The 6,468-nt window shown below is 32.3% G+C and overlaps 1 long non-coding RNA gene across 5 annotated transcripts; it reads left to right on the top strand.

The window, feature by feature from the left end:
• The first annotated feature begins 268 nt into the window (after positions 1-268).
• Positions 269-5,744, top strand: LOC105034369 (uncharacterized). 5 transcript variants are annotated; one of them, XR_012135047.1, is made up of 3 exons: positions 269-781; positions 3,830-4,233; positions 5,309-5,744. It is a non-coding gene; the product is annotated as an uncharacterized lncRNA (long non-coding RNA). The 5 variants fall into 5 exon arrangements; XR_830140.4 differs by lacking the exon at positions 5,309-5,744 and having other exon boundaries at positions 270-638; positions 733-781; positions 3,830-4,383; XR_012135049.1 differs by lacking the exon at positions 5,309-5,744 and having other exon boundaries at positions 270-638; positions 733-831; positions 3,830-4,383.
• The last annotated feature ends 724 nt before the right edge of the window (positions 5,745-6,468 follow it).

The raw sequence follows: 6,468 nt of genomic DNA, 5'->3' as shown, positions 1-6,468 counted from the left end.
TTACAATAAACTCATTTTCTATTGTTAATAATTGATTAAAAAAATTATAATTTTTTTTTGATTAATTTATAACGAATTTATAATCAAAATTATTTTATTATTAATATAAAAATAAAAAATTTATAATGAAATTGAAACGACAACGCCTCTGTTGTTAATCTTGAAAAAAAAAAAAAATACTGAAAAGCGATTTTGCAACTGAATTAATTTCAGTTAGTTGCTAATTAAAAAAATAAAAAATTCTAACTTCCCGTTAGCCTGATTTTCGCTCCCCCTTTCCCTCTCTCCTATCCCTCTCTCACTCTCTCAACCGAGCTGCTCTCTCTCAAAAAAAGCCCTAAAAGCCCTAAATCTCCCGCGGCTCCGTGCGACTTCCCCTCAAAAAAACCCTCCTTGCCGCTCCGCGCGACGACCCCTCGCCCTCAAAAAAGCTTCTCCTGGTGCTCCGCGCGACCCCCCCGCCGCCCTGGTGCTCGCAAACCAGCCCTCCCCCGTGCGACCCCGGCGGCCCCTGCACCCTCGTCCGACACGAAATTGCATCTTTTCTTCCGGCGGCTCTGGAGGTGACGAAGGGGAAACCCCTGACACGACCTGGCCGACCGCGGTGGAGCTAGCGAGCGAGAGGGCGTCGATTGTCGGTGAGATCTCCTTCCTTTCGATTGGAAATCTCTTCGTTCTCCTTCTGATCTCCAGTGTTTTTGGATTTTTTATTTCGATCTTCTCGATCTCTAGGCTTTGATACCCTCGGACGCCTCTTCGGGACATCACTGTCATCGTCAACGTAAGGAGATTTCTCCCTCGCCCCATTTTGAGCCTGTTCTTTGATTCTTAGTAAGACTTCTTTTATTTTTTGATGGGATCACCTCGCTTTCTTTTTCCATTTCAGAAAACTTATGAGCTGTTTCTGTCTTTGAAAGTTTCGGGCTCTTCATTTCAATTTTTTAAACGATTAGGATATGCCTTCTAGGAAATTATTAGTTCCTCAGATGATGATGCTCTGTAATGTGGCTTTTTTTATTCATTTCTAGAATTTTCTTGCTCATACTTAAGAGTTTTATTTTCTTCTGTGGGATGTTTACTTGATCCGGTAATCAGATTATTAGTAGCGCAATATGTAGTCTGTAGTCGGATGAATAGATGGGAATTTATATGTCTTCTTGACAGGTGTCGGAATTGTAGTTGCCTACTCATGAGCTTACATCTAGAGAAACCAGGAGAATGATCGATTCACTTGGATATCTATTTTCTTTGGTACTTCTTGTTTTCTTATAGACTTCAGTTCATTGATTGGATTGCTATTTATGTTGTCTCTAAGGCAGCATGTATTTGTTATGTGGATCACCAAATTAATTCTCCAGATCTCTGTTGGATATGCTTGAAGTTCTAATTTACTGCATACGATCATGAACTATGTGGTTTATTTATTTGATTTATGTTGACTGATTACAGCTGCATCAATATGCAAATCTTCGTCACATGAATGAGTCAAGATCACTCATATTGAGATAGACATCTTGTGGCTTTTACGTTTTTACCCCGCAATTTGAGTTGTTGATTGAAAAGCTACCAAATCTCAGTTAGACATAAATTTGGGCTAGTGTTCTTTCCTGCACAAGACCAGCTAAAACCTAATATACTTCACTCTTTGTTGGCATACCATCACTTGCGTGCAGCCCATAGCCCTCGGGGTACAACTTTAGTTGATGAATGTGGATATGGATGTACAATTAAGATCCATAATGAATTTCCAGTTTAGTGAGATGAGCATTTTAACAGGAAATGTGAGAAAAAGTTTCTTGAAAACAAAACAGTTTCAAGGTGATAGGACACTGTTGATACCTACCTAAGTATTTCAGACAGGTTGAACTTGGTATGTTTATTTAGTATCTGATTCAGTGAGATATTTTACTTGGGAAAGATGTTGAATGATCAAAGGAATATTTATCACTAGATTATAATTGCTTGCGGGCATATACAATATGAACTTGGCATTGGACAGTGTGGAATGCAATATATGTGCCAAGATTCCTAATGGCTATACATCGAATATTTCAAAATATATAAATCTCAAAGAGTGGAAACTTTCCTTAAGAGTCATGATGGCCACATTTTGATGGAAAATATTTTTTTCATTGGATTTAAGTTATCAATGCCAAAATAAGTTGTTGCTATTATTGCTCAATTATCATCATTTTTTAAGTTATTATATTTCAAAATCTTTGATCCATGAGAGCTTGATCAATTAGAGTCTGGTGTTGTATTTACACTTTGCCATATGGAGAAGATCTTTCCTTTAAAATTTTTTACTATCATAGTTCATCTACTTGTTCACTTATATAGCTGCAGAACTAAAACTTGATGGTATACTATTGATGGATGTATTTTATTGAGAAGTAATATTTGCTAAACTTTATAATTATAATTTATAAATATTTAGTATAAGTAGTGTCGTACTCGTTTTAATGAATTTTAAATTTTTGAAGGTGTCTTGTGCATTTAAAGGATTATATACAAAATAAAGCTTATCATAGAGGCTCAATCATGGAAGGATATATTACTAAAGAGTATTTGATATTTTATTCAAGATATCTTGAAAATAGTGTAGATTATTTTTAATCGATCTTAAAGTAATTATTATATTATCGATAACTTAGAAATTTATAAGTTCTCAACTACTGGAAGAGTTTTGGGGAAGGTTGAAAGTGTGATTCTTGACAAAAATTTTTTGACACAAGCCCATCATTATATATTACTTCATACTAACATAATATCTCGATATTACAGATTAGTATAGTCATACATTAATTTCTTTCATTATCATCATATATAATGTTCTTAATCAATGAATTAATTTTCCTGTAATAAATTTTTGGTTGCTCAAAGATGAGCAAACCATAGCATTCGATCCAATCTAAGGATTGAGCAATGATGGTTGATCGAGTTATTCTCTGAATGACTTTTTAAATAGGTTAGTCATCTATACGAGGGAAAAGATTAGTTTTGGAATATTTATTAACATCAAATAAATAATACATTAACAATTTTATCATGATTTTTAGGTACTAATGATGATGGAGTGTAACTATTTAGATGAAGTAATTGCCATTGCTCAAGATCCTAATAATGTTATTAACAAATATAATAGTTTCATTATTAATGGATTCAAATTTCATACAAAAAAAAGTAAAAAAATTAGAAAAATATAGAACAATGAAATCATGGTGGCGGTAGATGAAAAGATTTATTATGGTATATTTACAGATATTTTTGAGTTAGATTATTATAAAAAATTTAAAGTAGTATTATTTTCATATAATTGGATGGATGTAAACTTGTCGAGAAGCTTGAAGCAAGATACGAATAGTTTTATATTTACAAATTTTTTAAGCTTGATATATACTGGTGTGTTATTAAAGGATGATCCATTCATTTTTTTCATCTTAAGCTTGTCAAGTATTTTTTATACAAGACTCGAAAGATAAGGATTGAGCTATTATTGTGAGAATGAAATCTGAGGACTTATATAATATGGAAAAAATGGTTGGAAGTAGAGGATGATGAGAATTATACAGTGTATGCCTTACAATCTTACCTGGATTGATGATCTAAATGCTACAAGCTTGGTTAGGATGGATATTGAACAAAAAAATGCTTACTGATTCTTAATTAGTAAGAGATATTTAAGATGTGTACATTATGTATGAAATATTGTATTATATTATTATGTTCATTTAGTTGATCTTATTTCTTATAAGCAATTCAATCGATATTATATTTATTATTTGATAAATTATGTTAACTGATTTTTATTTCTCTTTATGAATGTTAGGTGTTATCATACCTCAATGTAGATCATTTGATGATATTGAGTTGCAGACTTTTCAAGATAGATCATATTCTGATCAACCTCAACAATCGAGGTAGCCATAATAGTCCGAAGTTGGTCCATCATCCGTGTAACAGCACGAGGCCGATCCTTCTTTATCCACGCAGCAATCTGAGCCACAGCACCATCCTCCTACTAATGAGGATGTTATTATGGATGAGATACACATCCAAGATAATTTAATAAAAATATTATATATTCATGACTATTAATGTATAAGAATTAATTTTTATTGTTGGATTTGTAATATATTTTTTCATTTGATATGTTTGTTGTAGATGCATTTGGAAGAGCATGGATTAGATATGGATTCATACGGGCTCGAGATATCTAGTGTTTAACTGAGGGTGAGAGGATCATCATCTGTGCAACCAAATGGGATAGCCCGTTAACAAGGCTATCGGATTGTTGACAAGCTTTTTAAGTACTATTATACGGATGAGTCAGCTTTGTTCTTTGAACTATGCGAAATAGAATGATATACTTTCTGCGTATAAGCTTGAGATTTTATGAGTAGTATAGGTAAAAAGGTGACTTCATAATTTATGTTAATTTATTTATAGTCAACTAATTATGTTGTTTAATAATTGAATATCTTTTTTTATTTTATTTTAGAATAAATTTATAGTCTCTTCAAACAACCATGAATGGTGCTGAAGTCCCTCAATCAAAAATGAAAAAAAATTTAAGACAACACTAAAGAGGGACTATAAGAGAAAGAGATTGGCGGAGGATGATGTTGCTCATATTTGTCCCCTGATATAGATCCTCATCAATGGAGGGAGCTCATTTATTATTGATTCTTCAAGAGGAGACAGATAATTGTATATACTCATCATGTATCTTATGTTATGTTATGTTATGTTGATTACTAACATAGATTGGTCATATATACAAGATATATCACACCTTTTATTTTATTCTATAGGCATATTCTGATATTAGTAGAGTTGTACAAGCAGTTTTGTCTGTTCCTCATACATCGGGATCCAAGAGTTATGCATAACATAGACAAAAATTTGTATGCTTCTTATATTACAATTTTTTTTAGACTAATTTGATGTATATATGATCTTTATGCTCGTTAGTGAAACTGTGTATGATGTATCACATATCATGTATCATGATACTTATTGATTTTTTTTAAAATCTTAAAGTTTGTCGATAAAATTTATGGATTATATATTTTATGAAATTTATATTTACTATAAATAGATGAGCATAGGAGGGAGCCCGGTTAGGTGGAGCTCTATAGGATGACTCATGTTCATCGAAATGGCCATTTTATTAGTGACGAGTTAAAAGATATATTTGTATGTATTGATAATCATTTAGTATAATGATATGTAGTTTTATTTTTAAGTATAAAATTAATATATATTTTTTCTTGAATATAAGAGAGAGCTCCATCTCTTGTTGCAGAGCATGTCAATGAATTCTCGGTATCTATGAAGGCCAGTCGTGTTGAGGCCCAGGTGATGACAGGGCTATTGGGACCCGACCTTTATGGTCGAGTGGGAGGTTATTGAGTTGGAGTCAATCCCACTCAATTATCTGATGTGTGCCGATACACTTAGGATGCTAGAGAGAGTTCTAGTAATGTAGATATTCGTATGCTCGAGATTCAGATGGAGGTGCGGATGGAGGCATGGATTGAGAAGCAGTTAGAGGTGCAGATGGAGACACAGATTGAGGAGCATTTGGAGGTGCAGGTGGAGGTACAGATGGAGGCACGGATGGAGATAATGATGAGATAGAGCTATGACACAATGATATCCTCTATAAGAACTCAGATTGATCAGTTGACATCCGCATTATAAATGTTTGTGAACTCTTTTATGATACATATATTATTATATTTATATTTCTTCATATACTTAATCATTTAATTTATGTTATGATTTTTATATTTCAACTATTAAAATTTTTATATCTTTGTTGTAGTCTCCCGATAGTTCTAACAGTTGTGGAGTCGATGATGATCATGCTCCTATGGATTACTAGCCCTATGTCTCTATATGTTTCTTTTCAGTTTTATAGATTTTTTTGCTTTTTTTCTTTTTGGTTATAGATGAATATGATGAACAATATAATCATAACTTTATTGTATTATATGGAGTATTTATTATGAGTTTATATTGGTTTTTGAATTTGTTTATAAATTTTGTATAGGTTTATAAATTAATTATGATGTTATATAGAGTGTTTATTATGACTATGTTGATATTTGAATTTTTTTATAAATTTTGGATATATTTTATATATTTTTCTACAGATTATTAAATTATTTTTGATTTATTTTTTTTTAAAATAGAGCATTGTCGATGCTTTATAGTATCAGTAATGGAATAATTGCCTACACTTTAAAGTGTCTGGAGATATTTCAAACTTACCAACATTTAGCAATGCACAGGGAGTTGTTAAAATTTACCAACACTTTTAAAAAGCATCAACACGGTTCCAATATTTAGCAATGCATTGGTAGTTATTACAACTTACTGATACTTTTGGAAAGAATCGGCACTATCTCAATGTTGGGTGATGCAGAATAGCATCGGAACGTTGACTTTCCACTCTTCACT

Source organism: Elaeis guineensis, chromosome 10 (genome assembly GCF_000442705.2).
Source record: "Elaeis guineensis isolate ETL-2024a chromosome 10, EG11, whole genome shotgun sequence".
NCBI lineage: Eukaryota > Viridiplantae > Streptophyta > Magnoliopsida > Arecales > Arecaceae > Elaeis > Elaeis guineensis.
The sequence above is the reverse complement of the archived record's forward strand: the minus strand, read 5'-3'. Positions and strand labels throughout refer to the sequence as shown.